We start from the raw sequence: 22,625 nt of genomic DNA, 5'->3' as shown, positions 1-22,625 counted from the left end.
ATCACTTTACTATTTAATCAGATGAACTGGGAGACTGGGTTTGTGTGTGTGTGTGTGTACTGGGCAGTCCGGCAGTACACAACTGGGTGACAGAGAAAAAGCACAATGAAGCAATCGGCATGCTAGAGGGGACGTGGGACAAAGCTGACCGCTGGTACGTGAGATGGAGGAGGTTGCTATGGTTTCCATCAGTGAACTTCTCCCGCGGGAAGGGCAGGCCCCCTTCCCTGTTGAAGACGAGGGCTCCCGCGTTATGCAGAGGTCCTTCAGGCAGAGTTCGGGGTGGGGGCACTTGGTTGAGGTTATTCACGGAGTTGGGAGGCTTTCTGCATCAGCAGCCCTCCTGCCCTCGGGCCTCACCTGCCCCTGTTGTCTCAGGGAGAAGCTGTGTAGCTTGCGGGCAGGAGTCTGCCTGAGTCTTATTTCCAGCTCTGCCACTCCCTGGCGGTCACCTGAAGGCAGGCGCTGCGTCTGGCTGACCCTGGGTGGATGATGGGTGAACAAATGAATGATGATGAGTGTGACTTAGCATACTGGCCACTGTGGCCCCCTCTCTGACACAAGAGTGTCCCCTGGAAGCCAGTGAGCAGAGGGACCGGTTGCAGAATGCCCTGGACTGTGTGCCTTTGATCAGGGCTCACAGATGCCAGAGTCATGCCACCTGGCAGGGTGTTGTCTTGTCATGGCTAGCACCACCACCACTGTCAACGTGGATGGGGCACAGTGCCAGCGCTGGCCTACACACTGTCACACACATGATCTCCTTTAGTCCTCACAACAGCCCTCTCAGGAAGTGATGCTGACGGTCCCCCTCTTATAGATGGAAAGATGGGTTTGGGGGGGGCACAGCTTTTCATGTCCATAGCTGTGTAGCTAGCGAGTGCGGGAGCCTGGCATGTGCCTATTTATGGCTCCTAGTTAGTCTCCGGTAAAGCCAAGGCAATTCTCCACCTGTGCCACCCTGCGTCTGTTTCACAGTACGTTTGGGGCAGAATCTGAGTCCTCAGAGCCCATTTCCATCAGGCGATTGATGCAGTGGAAGGCGTGTGACAGGTGTGCTGTGGGCCAGGGTCCCCTGTGTGCAGCCACACTCAGCTGTGTTGCTGGCTGAGCGCTGCCCATTGAGAGCTCAGCAGCACCTGCACGGTGTGCGTCCCTACGGCCAGGGGCCACCGCCATCGTGGCATGCAGGTTCTCACCGGATTCGGGCAGATGGTAAAGAAGCAGTGGAGCCAAAAAATGGTGGGCCGTTCCTTTATTAAAGTCTCAGACCGGCCGACGAGCAAACAGGCAGGGAAAACACTTCCTTCTTCATGCAGAGCTCACACATTATTCGATTCCACAGCCAGGAGAATCTTCTCCGGTTCCTCCTAGAATCAAAGGCCCCACCAGTCTCAGTGGAGCTCGCAAAGCCCCTCAGCCCCCCATCTGCACACCTTCTCTCTCTCTGCAAAAACTGGCTGCTTCTTCAGCACCCTGCATGCTCTCTGCTCTCCCAGCAAAACTGCCTGGGCCCACAAAGACCCCTCCTCCAACAAACATTAGCAAAACCACGGCCCCTCCTGAGCAGGAATGCAAGCCAAAATTTGCCATCAACTGCCCTGCTCTGAGGGCAAGCACACAGGTGGCTGCCCAGCGCCATTTTTTTAAACAATAAAAGCAAGCAAACTCAAAAAATACAAATTTAACAAACTCATTTGCCCAACAACGTCAGTCTCTAAAACAACCAGCTCAGCCGGGAGCCTGTGGTGTTTTCCCTGAGTTTTAGTCTTTGCCACTTCCTATGGTGTAAATACTCCCACTGCAGCTGGTTTTGAGCCACAGTGGGAGTATGTGTGTTTGATGGGAGGCCGCTGAACACAGAGTTAGGAAGAGGTGCACACACTTGTTTTTCACACTCACAGAAGAGTAGCGCCAGCACACCCTGCACATGGCTGTGAGGTGTGAGCTGGATCAGACCCTTAACTCCTGGGGATCTATTTCTGCCAAGTGTGAAAATGAGCCTCCCATTGGCAGCTGGGGTGGTGTATGTTCGGTTCGCTATAAAAGGACAGACACTCTTGGTGGTTCACTGCCCCGTTGGGGAGCTCTGGGAGGCTCTGTCCCTCAGCATTACTGACTCTCAGATGGCTGTGGGGGCCTCGGTGGCAGGTACTGTAGGAGCACAGGTACAATCATGCCACTGATGCTCATTAAAATCGAGGGGGACATCTGAATCCAGTGCTGTCTCTGTCCCCAGGTAAGTGATGAAAACCATTAAATGACCTTCTGCAGATTGCTCTGTGCCATGGACAGCCGGGTCACGGGGGCTGCCCAGGGTGGCACAGAGGGTAGGCAGCAGCCTGCACTTCCACCTGGTGAGTCTGGGCCTGCTCTGTCTCATGCGGCGTGCAGAGACGAGGTTCTGTTTGGACCCCGTTGCTCTCATCCTGAGCCAACCCGTCGGTCTCGCTGGGAGAACACAGGGAGCGTCAGGGACAGATGTTCTTCCCGGGAAGCCACTGGCCTTTGGCTGCACGTTCACCCTGGGGAAGGGAAGGGGAGGGGTGGCCAGGCAAAGGCTTTAGGATCTAGGGAGTTGCAGCTGCCACCCGCCTGAGCATACAGACCACAGGAGACAGGCTCCCTGCCCGCCCTCCATTAGACACCCTCTGGGCTGTGCTAACAAAAGCTGCCAACCCATTGGCAGCGGGCTGCAGGGGCGGCCTCCCCCAGGGCAGCCTGTCCTGCTCTGCTGGCCCTGGGAGCGAGCGGAGCCAGCCAGCACCTAGGTGGGGGGCGGCCGCTCTGGCTCTTTGGCTGCCAGGGATTATTCCTGCTTCATCCTGTGCCCTAGTTCTCTCCTGACTGTTTTTAATTGTGGGGACCTTTCTAGTCATGGCTTTTCCCCTCCTAATTCAGCTCTCAGTGGGATATTTTTCTCACTTACCTTTCAAATTTGCACTTCTGGTCTCTCCGCACTCCTGTCAGGAGGTGTTGATGGGTGCTTAGCGGGCTGCTGGTGTGATGGGTGCTTAGCAGGCTGCTGTGGGCGGGAGTGGGGACAGGGTTTCTAGCCCCCCTCCCCCTCCCCCTCTGCTGGGCACATTGCTGCCTGCTGTGTCCTGGCCTCTGCCTCAGCCTTCACTCGGGATCTGGGATGCAAGCCTTGTTTCCTGAGGTCCCCTTGTTCAATCGGCAGCTGCAGACCTAGGAAGTGACATCTGCCAGTCACGTCCCTGTCTCATGGCCATGAGAACCTTCTGCAGGTGTCTCCGCAGCATGGAAGGAAGGCTCGCTTTTATATATACGTGTGTGTGTATGTGTGTGCGTATGTGGATGTATGTGTGTGTGTTTGTGTGTATGTGTGTATAGGTGTGTGTATGTGTGTATGTGTATGTGTGTATGTATGTGTGTGTGTATGTGTGTGTATGTATGTGTATGTATGTGTGTATTTGTGTGTGTGTATAGGTGTGTGTATGTGTGTATGTGTGTATGTGTATGTGTGTGTTTGTGTGTATGTGTATGTGTGTGTATTTCTTCCCTCCCACCTTGCGGGGACCACTGAAATTTCAATCCTGCCACCACCGGGATCCTGAGAGTGAATTTTAATGACTTGAACAGGAACTTGTATAGCGGTGATCAAACATAACTGCCTGCACTCCACACCCGCCCCCCCGGCCTCAGCTGCGAGAATTCCAGGGCCGCACGCTCTCTCATCACCATGGAGTTGCCGCCGCCGTCGCCGCCGCCGCCAAAGGTACTCAAGCCTCACAGATGCTTGAATGAAATGTGTGCTGAATTTTCATCATGATCCCACGCGCCGATGCCGGCAGAGCTGCTATTAAGATTAATTAGAGGGCGAGGGCCCACGCGGGGAAACCGGCGGTGGTCTGAGAATCACATTCTTCCAGCATTTTTCAAAGACACTTTCTCCTAGATTGCCTCCCGCTCCTCTTCCAGCCCTTCTGCCTCTGACCGCGCATGTGGACTCAGTTTCGGGTCTTCTCTGAATGCCTCTTTGCGGAGCCGCGGGGCTGAGGGCCCCAGGCATGGCGGGCACTGGTGTCTGACATTCCCCGCAGGAGTGAGGTTTCCTTCCGAGGGCGTGGGGGTGGCCATTCCTCCGTGGGCTTGGCGGGGCCAGCAAATGCTATCCTAGACCATGATTCCACCTGTCTTTGTGAGCACTCCAAGCTAAGAATGTTTCTCTGCACTCTGCCAGAGCTGGAAGAAAAAACAAAAGAAAAATGTTTTTTTTGTGACACGTGAAAATGATGTAAGATCCGCGTCCTGGTGTTCATAACATGTGGAGGGACAGCCAGGCCTGTTCAGTTTCACATTGTCCCCAGCCGCTCCTGCAGCAGGGGCCCGAGCTGAAGGGTTGTTGTGACAGAGACCGTGGGGCCTGCAAAGCCCTTCGCTACTGTCTGGCCCTTCGCTGAGAGTACTTGCTGAGCCCTGGTGCAGGAGAGCAGGTGGCCAGGCAGGGCGTGTCCCTTGTCTATCCTGAACGGCCCCCTGTGCTGGTGTCTCATACTCCATGAAGAGCTGTATGTTTAATGTCCATGTCCACGGGGTCCTCTGGTTTGAGACCTCCACACTCCAGTGACACTGGTGGCCGCTGTGACAGGGTCGTCCCGGATAGCAAGGTTTCGCGGGGTGGGGGGGGGGGCACGTGGCAATGTCCATGAAGGCAGAGAGAGGTGCTGGTATATTGTTATTTGCCATTTATCACTGTGTCTTGAGCATTCAGCAAAGTAAAAACAAAATAGCTTACCAACGAAGTAAACTGGAAAATTAATTTCAGTTTTCCTCCCGTTGCAAGCAAATGCAGAAATGAAAAGCGAGGGCTGTAGTCACTGACGTGTTTTGCATTTGGCTGAGCCCTGCCAATTTAGAAACAGGGACCTTTGCTTACTGTATCCTGAAGGTGTCACGCTGCCCAGTGTAAAATGTCCACCGAGAAGGGAAAAGGTCTCTTTTTATTGGGGCTTTGCTCAAAGAACAAACGTAAGGTTGTTGGGGGTCAAATGGAGTGATTATAACAGTGTGACATTTATTGTTAAGAGCAAGTACTATAAACTGTAAAGGTGTGGCCTTTGCACAGCCTAACTTCACGTTTGCCACCGTTAGGAGAAAAATAAAAAACCTAGAACTTGAAAAATCCAAGTGCTGCATCCGACTGTTCCCCGAGGTGTCTAATTTCACATAATCAGTGATAGGTACAGGGGCCGCTGCACTTTCTCTGGAACTGCTGAGGGTCTAAGTCCAGCTGAATCTCCATTGAGTATCATGAGCACGACTAGGGGCTGTTAGTAAACTTGAGAAAACGTATTTCTGACTTGCTCACTCAAGGGACTCAACTCTGGATGAAGCTATTGTATATAATATTCTGACTTTGCCAATTACGGTTATTTAAGAGCAAGATAAGATTGCTGGGCTGGGTGGCTGGCTGGTTGATTGTTAGTTGGGTGGTTGGTTGGTTAGATAAATGGTTGGGTGGTTGGTTGATTGGTTGGTTGGTTGGATGGATGGTTAGTTGATTGGTTGGTTGGATGTTTGGTTGGTTGATTGGATAGATGGTTGGTTGATTGGTTGGTTGGATGTTTGGTTGGTTGGTTGGATGGATGGTTGGTTGGATGGATGGTAGTTGATTGGTTGGTTGGATGGTTGGTTGGTTGGTTGGATGGTTGGTTGGATGGATGGTAGTTGATTGGTTGGTTGGATGGTTGGTTGGATGTTTGTTTGGTTGGTTGGTTGGATGGTTGGTTGGATGGATGGTTAGTTGATTGGTTGGTTGGATGGATGGTTAGTTGATTGGTTGGTTGAATGGTTGGTTGGGTTTTTAAGCCATTGGACTGCTGCTTAGATATAGCAGAAGGATCTCATTTCTCTGATCAAATCCACCAGCATTGACACAGTGGTGACAGTTGCACCACGCTCTGCTGGGCTCTGGAAAAGAGGAAGGGTCTGCAGACGGTGGGGACAGACCTGCCACTGTGCCATGCTGGGTGGCTTTGTCTGGCAGCCCCCAGTCTGCTCCCAGCGGCAATTCTGAACAGCACTCTACGGGGCCAGTGCAGACAGGGGACTCTCTCTCAATGACTGAGAAGTGACAGATGGTGGCGAAGGTCACTGACAGAAGGGAGGTCAGCTGTCCCTGTGGAAGCTCGGCCCTCCAGGCCTGTGGTGGGCGGGACAAAGCCTCTTGTAGACTGCACCACGTAAAGATGGACGCGCATTACAGTGGAACATCAGGAAATGTTGGAAACGCCTTTGCTGCTTACATTAAAAATTCAAGAAAGCAGATCATCGGGACCTACTTCAGAGTGATGCACAAGCGCAGGGCACAGGCGCTGACCTGTGAGAATAAATGTGGCTGGAGACACTGGTCCAGGTGCTCAGAGCATGTGGCTGAATACCAGCGGCATATACCACTTTTAGAAAAAGTTCTGAATAAATTGCTAAAGAAAAGTATTTCTGGCTCGAAGGGAGAAATTTCAGTTACGTAGAAAAGCCACTTTTTTAGAGCGCTGCATCTCTCGGTGTTCCGGTAATGAGGTGGAGTCCCTGAAGGTGTGCGGCCATCACTCTCCCCCACGTGGCCTGACCTAGTGCACCCAGTGTTCCCCCAGCACCTGCCAAGGGCGGGGGCTGAGCTGGGTCTCAGAACGTGAGGTGCACAGCACAACCCTGGAGCCCAGCTCTGCGTGGGGAAGAAGAGAGATGAACAGGGGTGGGGGGTACCAGTCAGTGTGAGCACCCATGGGACAGACCACGCGGCGGACACTGAGGCTCACAGAGTGGGGGGCCAACTGGGACGGGGGCCGAGGAGAGGCCTCCTGAGGATGCTCAGAGGAGTGACGAAGGACCAGTAGGCAGCACTGGCTAGGCGGGGACAGGAGGTGAGAACACCCAGGCGGAAGAACCCACAGGTGAGGTGAGCCGGCGTGCGGCCAGGAAGGAGCAATTCAACAGCTTGTTAGTGGTGGGTGGCATGGGGCCAGGTGGGCGAGAGTCAGGTTACAAGGGATCGTCTACATCATGCTTCGGAGTTTGAATTTCATTCTGAGGACAAGGAGAAGTCGCCAAAGGATTTACAAGGCGGAGGGGAAGGTCCGATGAGGTTCGAGTTTCTGTGTTAGAACGGTACTTCTTCCGGCAATGAGACCAGAGGCAGGAGACCAGTAACAGAGCTGGTAATGTAATACAAGCCGAGATGATGGTAGCCTGAGCTGGGATGCTAGCAGTTGGGATGAATAAACGTGGACTTGAACTAGGGCAGGGAGAGGAGAGGAAGGCTGACCAGGTGCACCACAACTCAGGCAAAAAAAAAAAAAGAAAAAAAGGATGGACTCCTGATATAAGGCCATGAGAGCAAAGGGGGAGAGCAGAGAGGGGTTGATACAGACAGAAGGGACCTCCAGCAAGACTCAGTTGTGGGCTGTGGAAGTGGAGGGTGACTCCAGGTTTCCAGCTCAACAAGAGAGGGCACTTGGGAGGAGGAGGAGGAGGGCCGGCTATCTCCCCCTTTACCAACCTGGTTCTCCTCTGCTGGGGAAAGGGATAGGTGTCTGATACAGGAAATTTGAAAAGCACACAAAACAAAGGGGGGCGGGGTGGGGGAGAGGTGACTCATTTATACGATATAGTGGTAACAAGGAATCTGTTGGAGCTACATGCAGTGACCTGAATACATCTCAATTAAAATGTTGAGCAGAAAAAGCAAGTTCTCCCAGGGTATAGACAGTGTAATACTATTTGCAAACATTTCAAAACCTGCCAAACAAGGCCACCTAGGGTTAAAGGAGAGATAAGCACCGCCTTCAGGGCAGAATGACTGGGGCAGAGAGGATGGGGGGAAAGACATCAGCTCTTTTGGTCACATTTATTTCTTAGACTGAGTGCTGACGACACCATTGTGGAATCTGTTACCTGTTGTAACTCAACATGTCTTAAACACATCATGGTTTTTTTAAAGTCAACAAAAACCCATCCCTGGAGACCATCATGTTAACACATTTCTCAGGAACAACCCCATCTGGACTCTTGTTCAGAGCCTTGACAGAGATACCCTGGGCTCTGCAGCCCTACCTGTCCCCTTCCGGGTCAGGGTGCCCGGCCTGGACACAGGTTCCTTGTCTGGGATCACAGGTGAGGGGCACAGGTGTGTCCACGGTGATTGACACTGTTGGCTTCTGGGGGATCTCTCCGCACCCTTATTTTCAGAGATCACACGGCAGACTGAAGAAAGAGGGTTTCCGGTTGTCACTAACCCCAAACCCATGACTCAACCCTCTGGGAAGGAACTTGAAGACACCCTTGCCCCTAAAGGGTTATTTGTTTTCCCCCCTGGGAGAGAAGCCCCATCGCCTAGGCACCTGGTCCTCTAGCTAACGACACTCGACCGTGTGTTCTGCTAAGCTGGACACACCGACTGGCTCATAAATTGAATTTCATTTTCAGAACAGGACGAAATGAAGAAATAATTTCACATACCGTACGTACATTTATTGAAATTATATCAAAATAAGCAATGAAGGAAATTTTTTCTTGGTGATATAATTTCAAGGATCATTTCATGAGTTTGCAGCTGGCAAAGCGTCTAGGTTTTGATAGCCGCGGGCAGAACTGTCCGTGCTCTGTTCGGGTCCTGGAGGAAGAAGGCGGGGTCACCTGGCGCACCTCCCCTGTGTCCATGCGACGGCTCTCCTCTCTGTCTCCACTGCCCACATCTCAGGACCTCTTGGGCCTGCCGGTGATGTTCTGCCTTCTTCCATATCACAAGTCACATGTCATTTTTTCATCCTGATGGAGGACCTCAAATCATTCCTCAGGGGCACAGCACTCAACCAAGGGTCCTTTTGGTCCTCACACGTTGGCATGACCTGACTATATGCCAGGCAGCCAGCTGGTTGGGGTAATATCAGAACGTGACGTTTCCTTTATGATCTGATGCAGGCTGCGCCGGACATGTTCCACCAATTCTGGTTGACACAAAGATAACTCATTTCACAAAATCACCGGCCTTTCACCAAAACATCACTGTTTAGCAGAAGTTCTATGGCATGTTAAAACATGGCGTTGCCCTGGCCGGTTGGCTCAGCGGTAGAGCGTCGGCCTAGCGTGCGGAGGACCAGGGTTCGATTCCCGGCCAGGGCACACAGGAGAAGCGCCCATTTGCTTCTCCACCCCTCCGCCACGCTTTTCCTCTCTGTCTCTCTCATCCCCTCCCGCAGCCAAGGCTCCATTGGAGCAAAGATGGCCCGGGCGCTGGGGATGGCTCCTTGGCCTCTGCCCCAGGCGCTGGAGTGGCTCTGGTCGCAACATGGCGACGCCCAGGATGGGCAGAGCATCGCCCCCTGGTGGGCAGAGTGTTGCCCCATGGTGGGCGTGCCGGGTGGATCCCGGTCGGGCGCATGCGGGAGTCTGTCTGACTGTCTCTCCCTGTTTCCAGCTTCAGAAAAATGGAAAAAAAACAAAAACAAAAACACATGGCGTTGACTCGGGGGTCAACAGGCTGGGATCTTTGTGGAACAGATCCTTCTGAAGCAAGTCCACGTAGAGGGAGGGAGGGACTTCCCATCTGCCTACTTCTGTTGCTAAGTTCACGTGACCCGAGTGTGGACTTGGGAAGAGTTTGATTTGTTTAAACTGTGTGTGAAGAGAGGCGTGAGCTCACGTGGTAATCTCTTCCGGTTCCCTTTCTATTTGGAAGCTGGCACTTGGATACGTCTGTATTTTATGTGTTATTTACTGCCCCCCCCCCACACACATACACACCTCTCCTCGGCAAAGCCCAATCCATTTAGCCTGTACAAGTTCAAGGTCAACCCAGAAGTCAAGATAGGAATTTCCAAGAAGCAAAATGCCGAGGAGTCAGGTGGGACCAGCTCTGTCACCACCCCAACCTCCCTGTTTCATGTCCCGGTTTTCAGGTGGAGTCCTACTGGTAACGTACACACCTGGGGAGAAGTTGCGTCTTTGGCATGGACCTGTGCTCAGGTCGCCTTCCCTGAGTAAAAGGGATATTCAGGGAAGATTTTTCCAGTGTTTTAAAAGACTCCAGAGGAAAGTGGGCGAGAGTGAGAAGAAGCTGCCCAGAGGGCCTGAAGTTGCAAGTTATTGGCAGCATCTGATAATCGGTGGCGTCTCCGCCTTTGTTTCCGTCCCTGTCTTGATGAGGCTTGATTGTGCCCTTGTTTCGCTGCGGATCTCACCTCGCTATAATCAGCAAGAGCACTCATTTGAAACAAAGGTATTTTGGACTTTCATGCACATTTTAAAAGCTATGAGGTTACATTTAAAAGGAATTGCTTCCTTCTGTAGTGTTTCTAGAGAAACCCCGGTAGCAGGGGATGGGCTGAGGATGGGAGAAACAAATCTATCATTGTGACATTGGAACGAACACCAATAGCACAGTAACTTTTTTGAGTGGTTACTATGTATCTTGCATCCTGCTTAGTGGATCTTTATGAGGTTTAATGGGATAGCACATATAGGAAGCAAAGCACACAGGCGTTGGGTGAGCAGCTTGATGCCCTTTACACGTGTGTATGCATCTATCATCCCCACCCAAATCAAGATGGAACACGTCCAATAATCAGTAAGTGCCTCCAGGTCCCTTCCTCGTCCATAACTACCACCTCCACCCGCCTCACCAAGGTGGACACTGTTCTGACTTCTATTGCGATAGATGACTTTTTCCCATCGAACTTGATAGAAATGGAGTCATACCACCTATATATACCCTGGGATATGGCTTCCTTTGTTTGACGTTCTCTGAGATTCGTCCATGTTTTCGTGGGTTTCAATTGCCTTGTCTTCTTTTCCATAGCTGCATAGTATTCTGTTGGGTGACTATATTACTGTTCATCTCTTCAACTCTGAATATTTGGGTTGTTGTGAAGAAATCTGTCATCAACATTCTTGTTTGTGTCTCCAGTGGATAAGCTCTTCCATTTCTCTTGGATATATACCTAGGAGTGCATCATAGGGGAGGCAGAGAAATTTTTTTTTAGCTTTGTGGATGAGGCCCTACGATAGGCTGTATCAGGTCACCCACACACTAGCCATCTATGGGAGTTGTGGTTGCTCTGCGTTCTTGCTAAAATTTGATACTGTCAAACATTTTCATTTGAGCCTTTCAGCAATGTTTTCTTAATTTAGTTATTCTGATGATTAATAGTGCTGAGTATATCCTCATAGGCTTATTTGGTTACTGGATATCCTCTTTCATACGTGCCTTTTTAAGTCCTCCATCCAGCTTTTTAAATTGTGTTCTCTGCCTTCTTGTTGATTTGTAGGAGCTCTTTACATATTGAGGACAAAGATATATGTATTTTAGAGATCTCTTCTCCATCTGTGGCTTGGTTTTTTATTCTCTTAGTGGTCTCTTTTGATAAATATATGCTTATGATTTTTCTGAAGTCCAATTTATCCATCTTTTCTTTTATGATCAGAGCTTTTTTTTGGTACCTTTTTAAGAAATTTTTGCCTGCCCCCAAATCATGAGGCTAACCTCCTTTTTTATATTTTGACCTTTCTTATTTAGGTCTACAATTTAATTGAAAATGACCTGTTTATGGTGTGAGAAAGGGGTCAAGGTATCCCCCCCCCAATTGATGTCCCTTTGGCCAGAACCATTTATTGGAAATATTTTCTTTCTCCTATTGCATTGTAATGATGTACTAGGTGTTTTTCATGTTGTCTGTAATTTAATTCTCATAATTAAATTACATATGCTGGTCCCTAAAATACATATGCTGGTTCTATCCCTACCACACATATGAGGAAGGTGAACCTCAGAGAGCTTAAATAACCGATCCTGGCCATGCAGCAAGAGCTCAGAGCTTGAGACTTCACCCTCACCCTTTGAAGAGACAGTCTGCTCCTGCGTTTTCCTTCCTGCTGGGTAAACGGCACAGCAAGGTGAGAAGGCCACGCGTGCAGTCAGATTGCAGGACGGGAGGCATCACGTCAACCCCGAGTGAGTGTCCTTTATAGTCAGTGTCTCTTGGAAGAAGCCAGTCCCGCTCAGGTCAAAGACCTGGCGATTTCTCAGCATCGGTGAAACGAACACTCATGAGTGTGCACCCTGAAGAACAGCCTTCCTCGGGTTCAGCTGCCGACGAAGGCGTAGCTGGGCTCCACCCTGGCAGAGAGAACACCTGGGTAGGGGACCACCTGACAGGCCCTTCCCTATTTGCCTGGAGGACTTCCCAGACTGAGCATGCCCAGTTCCGTGGACTTGTGTGTTTCTCGGGTTTTGTGGAGGGAGGTTCTGGACCAGTGTGGGCTTGTCCAGGTGGAGACTTCTGTCCCGGAACTGAATGTAACGAGGACGAAAGCAGACTACAGTTAGTGTGGCTATGAGTAACCCAGGGCCCTGGGGGGAAGGAAGGCAAACCCTTCTTTCATTCAACAAATATTTATTGAGTATGTACTACGAGGTTCCAGGCACTGGAAAGATGGCAGTGACCAGATGAGGACCCCTGTTCCCAGGCGCTTACATTTAGAGAAGGATATTTTTTATAAAGGTGCTTCCAAGCTGCTGAAGCTCAAGCTTTTTCGTTTAAACATCAGCTGAACTGGAGCACCCCCCCCCCCACTCCCCGAAGCTCTCCACTTCCACCGGCATTCTGACAACCCGGTTCTTCTGGGTCGAACCCCAGACAGTCTCCCAGCGCCTAACCCACTTTCTAGTGATCTCTGCTGTGTCTCCCGCCATTGGAGAACAGAGGGAACAGCTCAGAATGCCTTGGACAGGCAGTGGGCCCTGTCTTGGTGTCGGGGATGAATCCGCTCACAGGTGTCACTGTGTGTGGCTCCCACCACTGACAAACTGACATCTAGCTGTCCTCGTCCCTCTTCTGCAACAATATGGAGATATTCAGCACAGGCAAGATTGCCTTTAGCAAGAGTGGAAGGCTCTGCTTATCAGAAAGGAAGCTGTTTTTTTGGACTTCACCCTGCAAAAGCACACCGACTGGTCTCTTCTCTCCTGGGCCCTTTACCTGGAGACGTTGTGTCAAATGACCTGAAGTGGACCCTGGAACCTAAGACATGAATCTGGAGACATTGCACCGGGTCCAGGGATCGTATGCTCCTCGGACCTGCCCAGACACAGCAGGTGGCGCTTAACCAGGTGGTTTTCACTTTTCTTTGTTGGTCTTCAGTGTCTGATTTCAGTTTGTTTCTGCCTCAGTTGTTGTTTTTAATCGAGCCCTCTCCTTCATATAATATCTACATTATTCCACAAATTCAATCCAGCATGCATTTATGAGGGATCTACCACATGAAAGTCTACAGGGTGTCCTGGGACAGAAGCAAGTGAATAGGACCCAGTACTTTGAGTCAAGAAGCTCTAGTCTAGCGAGAGAGGAACCCGGACAGCGCCGACTCTTGCACCAGGCAGAGTGGACTGCATTCACCATGGGCAGGTGCCGGCGGTAGAAACTGGGACTAGTTAGTAAGCATTTATGTATTACGACGTGCTGGGCACCTGATGCGCATTTTTCAAACAGTTCTCTCTAACCTCAGGGCAGCCCTCAGAGTGGATTTAATGATTCCTGTTTGACAGAACTGAGTCCCAGAGGGGGTGAACGACATAATCAAGGTCCTGTGGCTGTCGTATGCCCGGCAGAGATGCCAATCCAGGGCCACGTGGCTTGGAGATGTGCACGGGGGTGGGAGGTTCTAATTATGATTCTGATTTCTTTGATAGCAATAGGGCTAACCAACTTCTGTATTTTACGTTGGGTGATTTGTGGATTGTTTTTTGCAGGGATCTCAGTTGACAAAGTTAGGTGTGTAAAGTGGTTTGTAGATGTCCCTTGCTGTCCTTCGGGTCTCTGCCTGCTCTGTTTTATTGCTGACATTGGCGGTAAACCTGTGTCTTCTCTTTATTCTTCTTCGAAGGTTATCAACTTTACCGGTCTCTTTTCAAAACACCAGCTCCTTGTTTCATTGATTTTTTTCCTATTATCTTTCTTTCTTCATCATTGATTTCTGCTTTGGCTTTATTATCCCCTTCCTTCTGATGCTTTGAGAATAGTTTTCTTTTTCTAGTTTCTTGAGGAGGGAGTTAGAGTATTGATCTGAAACTTTTTCTTATAAATTGTATTGATTGATTGATTTTTTTTTTGAAAGAGAGAGACAGACAGACTGACAGACGTCGACTTGTTGTTCCATTTATTTATGCATTTACTGGTTGAATCTTATATGTGCCCTGCCTGGGGATCAAACCCTCACACCCTTGGCACTCCAGAACGATGCTCTAACGCATGGAGCTATTTTTCTTTTCCTATGATATGCATTCAGTGCCATCAGGGTCCTCTCCGCTTTGCTGTGGCTATGTGCCACACATTTTGATACATTGTGTTTTCATTTTCATTTTCATTCAGTTCAGTTTATTTTCATTTATTTCCCTTGAGATGTTCCCTTGGACTCATTGGTTATTTAACGTGTGTTGCTTGTTCCCTCCCTTTCTCATTTGTTTTCTTTTCCTGCCGTCCTGTGGGTTGCTTGAACATTTTTTACAATTTCATTATATTTAACTGTAGTGTGTTTTTTCATATGTCTTAGACTTTAAAAACCATAGCAGCTTTAGCAGCAATCGAAGGTGTTATACTAGATACATTATACCACACACACATACATAATTGCGTGATCTTGATCTCATCATTTTGCCAGGTCGGGTATAGAAACTTTACCTCCCTCTGTATCCCTTTACCTCCCCGTTTATAATTGGTTTAAATACTTTCTCTACATACATTTAGAGCACATCAGATTTTGTTATAATTTTTCTTCTTCAACCATCGAATGTAAGTTATAAAAGTCAAGAGGAGAAGAAAACAAATTGTATGGAAAATATTGTCACTTCCTCTGGCCTTCATGGTTTTAGGAATTCCGGTAAATGGATTTGCCAAAGGGGAGAAAAGGAGAGAGAGAGAGAGAGAGAGAGAGAGAGCTATTTAAATATTATAAGAAATTTCTCCCTGCTGGTTCCTCCACCATCTTGGGGATCCCAGGCGGTAGAGAGAGTAAGCCTGAAACCATAGTCTATCTGTAAGCATAAGTGAATTTTAAGGATTTATCAGTAACCAGAAACAGTGAAGCTTTTGTGCCATTCATTTCGCTATGTATGCAGGTCACGATGACTTCCTTAACCTGATAAAGGAGAGGGACAAGGAATTGATTGAAGCCACAGAGACACAATGACCAAGAGGGGTAGGGACTTGAAAAGCCAGACATGGCCTGGACATTTTATACCCAAATAGTGGTTTATGGGAGATTTTTGCTATGCTCAGTCTCATCTCCTGTCCTACGGGTCCCTGGGGACAGGAGCCTGGCTCTGGGTGAGAGAGATCAGAGGGGGGCTGTGAGCAGGTATAAGGCGATGAAAGAGGGTTTGGAGCGTGCAGTCACACTCTCCAGGTATGGCACGGGGCTGGGGTGTGGGGGACACATGATGCGTGACCTCAGCTGGGCTGTAAGAAACTTTGATGCCTGGGGTAACGTGCACCACATCTTTTAAATAATAGCTCAGCATTTATCCTTTTCTAAAAGGGACTGCAGCCTTTATAAATCATTTTGCACACCAGAGATGGGAAGACCTAGCCTAGAAAGGGGCGTCCCCACCAGTCACCTTGCCTGTGCTGATCAAGAAGGAGGGAGAGATACTAAATACATCACCAGGTGATTGGAAAGCCCCCCACCCTGTTGGCAGTGCACACGGCGGGACTGCCCGGGCCTGTGGGGGCAGGAGCCCCGCTGGGGAAGAGTGACTTCAGAGTGGCTCTCCCAGGCTGTGCGCCATGCGATGACGCACTCACCCCACTGCAGAAGGATCAGTTCTGCTCTCGCTGCGTCCGGTGGCTGTGTAATTTCTCTACCCCTGATTCCATCATTCCTCTTTCTATCCATTTAAGATCATCTTTCTGTGAACGAACCACGAGCAGAGGGCTGGTGCCGAATGTCAAGGACTTGGCTGACTCTGAGAGGAAGGGGAAATGTAATTCCCACGTGTGCGTTCTCAGTGGGGAGTACGTCTTGTGGTTTATTTTTGTCAAGTGAGGTGTGTGGGAAGCACTGTACAGAGCTGCAGGTGTCATTTCAACGGATGACCGCCCAGCAGGGGGCGTGGCATGCCGCAGGGGGTGTGGCTTGCCGCAGGGGGGGTGCAACCAAAGCCGGAGGCAGGTGATTGACAGGTTGGGGGTGGGAAAGTCTCTCGTTGAATGGGCTTTACCAGACCTGAAGGACATATTAGATATATTCTGTTTTGTTTTGTTTTTTGGACATAACAGTTTCAAACCTCCCAAGGGCAAGAGTGTGTCACATCCCATGGGAATATCTGGTTGGGCTCCACGAGTGTTCTTGTTGTTTACTTTGAATTAGTTGGCAATATTTAAAAAATTTGGAAGACTTCCAGTAAAAATCAGGCATTGAGTTCCCCGTAAAAGACCAGGAGGTCCGGTACCTGGGCCTGTGCTCCCATCAGCTGAACTGCGAGGTGTCCACCCCGGGGTGTGGGGTGTGTGGAAGCGGGGCTCTCTGCTGCCCCGGCCCCCAGCCCCCCGCCCCCAGCCCGGGCCCTGCGTCCACAGTGCTTGCCGGCTTTGGTGACCGCGGCACACAGCTGAGGGGAGATGACCACCTGGAGTACTGGCACACTCCGCCCTTTAGGGAAGGTCAAACGGACACCTGCTCTCAGAGTGTCTTTGACACTTTTATTTGAAAAAGGGTTTTCTTGAAAGTAATGGTACCACTAATGAAAATTTATTTTTCTTTCCAACAGTTTATTTCCCAGAGATCAAACACGGGAGTTCTTAAACACACGTGCTAATGGCGGGTAGCACAGGCATGGAGAAGTGAAGGCTGTCACCTCCGGGGAAAGTGTCTCAGCGTAGCTCTGAGCCAGGAGCGGCGGGCCGTCCCAGGGAGGCGGTGGTGAGAGGCGGCTTCCACGTGGACTGATAGGTGATGGGAAGGGGCCTGCTGTGCGGTCAGCCTCTCTTCCCCACGGTCCCCATGCCCACAGCTGCCAGAGCCCTCGCCCCACTGGGTTACGTAGCATTGTCTATGAATGACCTACCTCCCCTTCCACAATGTCAACCCAGTGAGCGCCCGAATAAACCTCCCGTGTGCCGCCCACGTGGGGCGGGCCTGGTGCAGTGCCGGCACTGTGTCTGAATGAACTCGACACACCTTCCTCTCAGTGCCCCTTTGAGCAGGTGTGTGCGGCATCCCCCCTTCTCAGACCAGAGGGCGGGGGCACAGGGACACTCGGGTATTCATCAGCGGGCAGGGTCAGCAGTGTGGAGATGTACAGATGTGTCAGCGTGTCTCTAGCGTTGTGGCACTTGCATGATCAAATTTTTATTATGACCGTCTTATGGAACAACATAGTATACATTATAATGCAAATGATATATTTTGTCACTTGTATTGCTGAGCAGGGTGGTTTGCACACATCACATATCTGTATTTTATGGGGGACTTAAGGGATGTTCAAGGGCAATTAGAGACCAAACGGTCCTTCAGTTCCTTCTCCTGGGCTCTCGAAACCAACAGCACCCATTTACCAGATTTTTATTTTTTATTTGTTTCAGTTTCTTAAAACTAATAAAGTGCCAGTGAATATACACATCTATCTTGCAGAATGGAATCCTAGAAGGGATACAGATGTATCACAAAGTATTTGCCAAATTTGGTGGATGTTGCCAAATTTCCATCCCAAAATGCAGCAGTTTACTTTTGAGCCCAGAGCGTGGAGGGAACTCAGTTTCCCATGTCTTAATGCTGGATTAGCTTTTATACACGTGTGTGTGTGTGTGTACACTTGCTAAAGTAAGGGAAAGATTAAGCATCTCCCTGTTGATTTTAAATGAGGTGAAATTCATACGACAAAAACTGGAACCATTTGCAAGTGGACAGCTCGGTGGCATTCAGCACCCTGACAAGTGTGTGCCGCCACCGCCTGAATCTAGTTCCAGAGCATTTCAAACATTCCCCCAAACCGCCCTGTACCCAGTAGGCAGTGACTTCCTCTCCTCTCAGTCCTAGCAACCACTGATCTGTTTGTCTTTGTGAATCTTCTGCACATTTCATGGAGAGAGACTCCTACAACATGCGACCTTTCGTGTCTGGCTTCTTGTACAGAGCCTGATGTCCTTGAGGGTGTTGTGGTGGGTCTCAGGACATCACGCCTGTTTGTGGCTGCATAGTATTCCATCGTATGGATATGCGACAACTCGTTCCTCCATTCATTTGTGAATGGGTTGCTTCCATCTTTTGGTTTTTGTAAATAATGCTGCAGTGAACATTTGTGTACCAGTATTTGTCTAAGTATGGTTTCCAATTCTTTTGAGTATATTATATGGTCATATGGTAATTCTTTTTGAGGAGTTATCCATTTCATTTTACATTCCCACCAGCAACGTGTGAGACTTGTCACTTCTCCATCTCCTCACCAATACCACTATTTTGTCTTTTGTTTGTTTTGTTTTTTGATTTTCTTATAATCATGCTGATGGATATGAAGTGTTATCTCATGGTGGTTTTGATTTGAGTTGCTTTAATGACTGATCATTTTGAACATCTTTTCATGTGCTTATTGGCTATTTGTATAGCTTCTTTGGAGAAATGCCCATTCAAGTCCTTTGCCCATTTTTAAGTAGAGCTGCTTGTTTTTTTGTTGTTGAGTTGTAAGAGCTTTTTATATATTCTGGGTTCTAATATATTCTAGATCAGGCGTCCCCAAACTACGGCCCACGGGCTGCAATGCGGCCCCCTGAGGCCATTTATCCAGCCCCCACTGCACTTCTGGAAGGGGCACCTCTTTCATTGGTGGTCAGTGAGAGGACCACTGTATTTGGCAGCCCTCCAATGCTCTGAGGGACAGTGAACTGGCCCCCTGTGTAAAAAGTTTGGAGACCCCTGTATCAGAGATAATGATCTGCAAATATTTTCTACCGTTCTGAAGGTTGTCTTTTCACTTTCTTAATAGTATCCTTTGATGCACAAGGTATTTTTTAATTTATTTAAACATTTTTTAAATTTATATTCTCCTAATTGCTGAAGGGCTCCAGCATCTTTTAATGTCTATGCTTCCATTGCATTTATTTTTCTGTGAACACATGTTCAAATCATTTCCTCACTTTTCTACAATGTTTTCTTTAATATAATCATGAGTTACTTTTATAGCCCAGGTAGTAATCCTTTTCATATTTTCTTCCAGCAGTGTTGCTTGTCTTTTAATTTGATACGTAATAACATTTGTCCTATAAAGGTTACTTGCTATTTTACAGTGCAGTTGTTCATCTTTTGTGGCCTCTGGGTATTTTGTCTTCTTCAAGAAGACTTTCAATATTATATTAAAAAACATAGCCTTTTACTATTTTTTTAATTTCACTTTTTTTAATGTTTACACCTTAAATTCATTTTCAGTTTAGTTTTGTGTGTGGCTTTTAATGTTATTTTATCCTCGAGTGAATTACCAATTGTATGTGCTATTCTATTCCCTTTGATTTGAAATGTCCCTTTTTCATGATCCCAAATTATATGGGTGTCTCACTCTCTGTTTTATTCCCCCAATCTCTCCACCTTTCCCTTTGCTGATACCACATTGTTTTAATTGAATACAGTAAGTTTTTTGGGGTAGTGAGTATAGCAATATCCCACTCTTGCGCATTATTAAAATTGTCTTGGGTAGTCTCGTTGTCAATTTTTTATTTTACTTATTGTCATTTTTAAAATATGGAATTTATGGCTCTGGCCATTTGTCTTAGTGGTAGAGCATCGACTCGGAGGGTGGATGTCCCAGGTTCGATTCCTGGTCAGGATACACAAGAGAAGCACCCATCTGCTTTTCCACCCCACCACCTTTCCCCCCCCCCCTCTCTCTCGTCTCCTCCCCTTCTGCAGCCATGGCTCGATTAGAGCAAGTTGCTCCAGGTGCTGAGGATGGCCCCCTGGCCTCTGCCTCAGATGCTAAAAAGAGCTTGGTTGCTGAGCAACAGAGCAATGCACCAGATGGGCAGAGCATCACCCCCTAGTGGGCTTTCCAGATGGATCCTGGTCAGGGCACATGTGGGACTCTGTCTCTCTGCCTCCATTCCTCTGACTGAATAAAAAATATATATATATGGAATTTATAAATTAATTTGGGCAGAACTGACTACAATTTTGATTTTTTTCATCCAGAAACATGGCATGCCTCCTCATTTACTTCGTTTTTTGTTTGTTTTCATTTCTTGCAGTATAATTTTATGATTTTCTCGGTATAGATCTGGAATATTTTGTATTAGATGTATAAAAATCGCCAAATAAGCATTATAGTTCTTTTGCTTCATTAAAAACATTTTTTTATTGTATCTGTTTCAATATGGGATGATTTCATTTGCACCATATTTCTGAAGTGAATTTATTTCTGCAGCAGTTTGGCTAAAGGTCTGTGCAAATGGAAAGACCCCTGACATGCATTTACTCACGTGATCCCATCTTCTACTCATGTGGCCGGTGCAGTGGGTATGAAACCTCCCCCCACACACAACCCCCCCCCCCCCAGCATAATAGCGACTGCAGGCACAGCTGTGCACAGAAAGGCATCCTGGCATACCCTCTTCTCAGCTATTCATTTTGTTTGGTCACCAGGGCGACCTTGCTGGTGGTATAAATGCATCGTCCCCTGCCAGGGACAATGGGAGCTTCTCTGTTGCAGAACAGAGCCCAAGCAGGGATGTTGAACTCCAGCTGGAGTAGCTTTGCGTTTCCTGCTAAAGACGCTCGTGCAAACTGCCGTGGAGTTTGCTGAGTATTCCAGACGTGAAAAACACTTCCGAAATGCCTGCTCAGCTTTCAGGGCTCAGGGGCCTCCCCACCGGCCCACCCCAAACCGCCTTGCTCAGCTCTGGGGCTGCGGGCTCTTTCTCCCCTAAGCGGAGCTTTAATAAACTTCAAAGCTAATTTCGCTCCAGGCTCCGCTTTCGGCATTGGAGGAGCAGTTCCTGGCTGCGGCTCAGAGGGCCCCACGCCTGCCGTCCACCTGTGAAATAGCTCAGGGCACCTCGTCTTCCGGGCTCCCTGCCCTGCGTGGCAGCCAGCTCTGTGGTCAGCTGTTTGGGAAGAAGCCCCACCTTCTGGAACACAGAAAGGCAGGTCTAGAGGAAGCTGTGATACTGAGTGGGGGGTGGGGGGCGAGCAGGAGCTCCCGGGCATTCCACCTCCAGTTGGAGTTCCAGCTCCTTTGCTTCGGAGCCGTGGGGTGCAGGACTAGTGACCCCGCTTCTCTAAGCCGCAGCTTCCGTGGGTGTTCAGGAGTCAGTCCCTGGGGACCTACAGCAGGAGGAGGTCACCGAGAAAGGAAGAAGACACACCTGTAACAGTATCTGGCCCATGGGAGATATTGGGATACATTTCCCAAGGCCGGCAAAACAAAGTCCCACACATTGGATGGCTTAGACACAGACAGTTATGCTCTGTTGTTGCTCTGGAGGCCAAGAGTCCAAGATCAAGGTGTTGGTGGGGTTGGTCCTCTTTGCGGATATGAGATAAAATCTGGTCCATGCTTCCTCCCAGCTTCTGGGGGTTGGATGGCCATCTCTGGGGTTCCTTGGCTTGTAGAAGCCTCCCTCCATCTCTGCCATCCGGTTCACATGACGTTCCCTCTTGGTGGGTGTGTGCATCCAAGCTTCCCCTTTATATTGGGTTACCCCATCCTGCAGACCTCATTTTAACTTGATTACCTCTGTCAGGATCCTGTCTCCAGATGAGGTCCCATTTGATGGTGCTGGGGGTTAGGACTTTAATCTATGCATTTGGAAGCAGGAGAGATGCAATTCAACCCATAGCCAATAGTCAATAAATATTATCTGTTTCAAAATTGTCAATAATAAGTTAAAATCTGGAGAATTTCCTCCAGGTGAAGGAGATGGCATTTTCTCTGCTGGGCCATCCCGATTTCTGGAGCATCCAGAGACCTCTTTTAAGAGAGAAGGAATAAAATTCCGTTGTCACACTGACTGGGCACATTGGAAGTTCCAGGTCAGCCGCGCTGCACACCGGGGTGTGGGGGCTCCCTGTTATTCATGTTGTTCCCTTATGAGGATGTTCCGAGGGAAAGGCCTGGATGAGACAGGCAGGGGCGGGAGATGGCTGCTCTGTGGCTCGCGTGAGAGACAGGCGTTTCTGAATCTTGGCTGTTGTAAATAACGCTGCAGGGAACATCGGGGTGCGTTATGTTCTTTGGAATCAGCGTTTTGGGTTTCTTCGGATAAATTCCCAGAAGTGGAGTCCCTGGGTCATAAGGCAGTTCCATGTCTAAGTTTCTGAGGTAACTCTGTGCTGCACAAACAGGTGGCCTGCCCCAAAGTGTCTGGGTGGGGTGGGACATCAGTGTGATGGACGTGCGCCCCGGGTGTGCCTTGCGGGCTCTTCCCTGGGGAGGCTGACGCCCTGGTGCAGGAACGAGATGCCCCAGTGGGAGGGCGAGCCTCTGGCTGGGAGCTCCCAGTGGAGGTAAGGGGAGGGACGAGTGACAGAGGCCACCTCCCACAGTGGGTCCCTGCACTTCTCCTCCCTCCTTCTATGTGGATACCTCTTGGGGACTCCGGTGCAGTCCGGCTTCAGCTCTCATGGGC

General features: G+C 49.2%; 1 protein-coding gene across 3 annotated transcripts in view; it reads left to right on the top strand.

The window, feature by feature from the left end:
• C7H10orf90 (chromosome 7 C10orf90 homolog) overlaps positions 1–22,625 on the top strand; it is a 180,221-nt gene that overhangs the window by 80,661 nt on the left and 76,935 nt on the right. The gene's annotated exons all lie outside the window — the stretch shown is intronic.

Source organism: Saccopteryx bilineata, chromosome 7 (genome assembly GCF_036850765.1).
Source record: "Saccopteryx bilineata isolate mSacBil1 chromosome 7, mSacBil1_pri_phased_curated, whole genome shotgun sequence".
NCBI lineage: Eukaryota > Metazoa > Chordata > Mammalia > Chiroptera > Emballonuridae > Saccopteryx > Saccopteryx bilineata.
The sequence above is the reverse complement of the archived record's forward strand: the minus strand, read 5'-3'. Positions and strand labels throughout refer to the sequence as shown.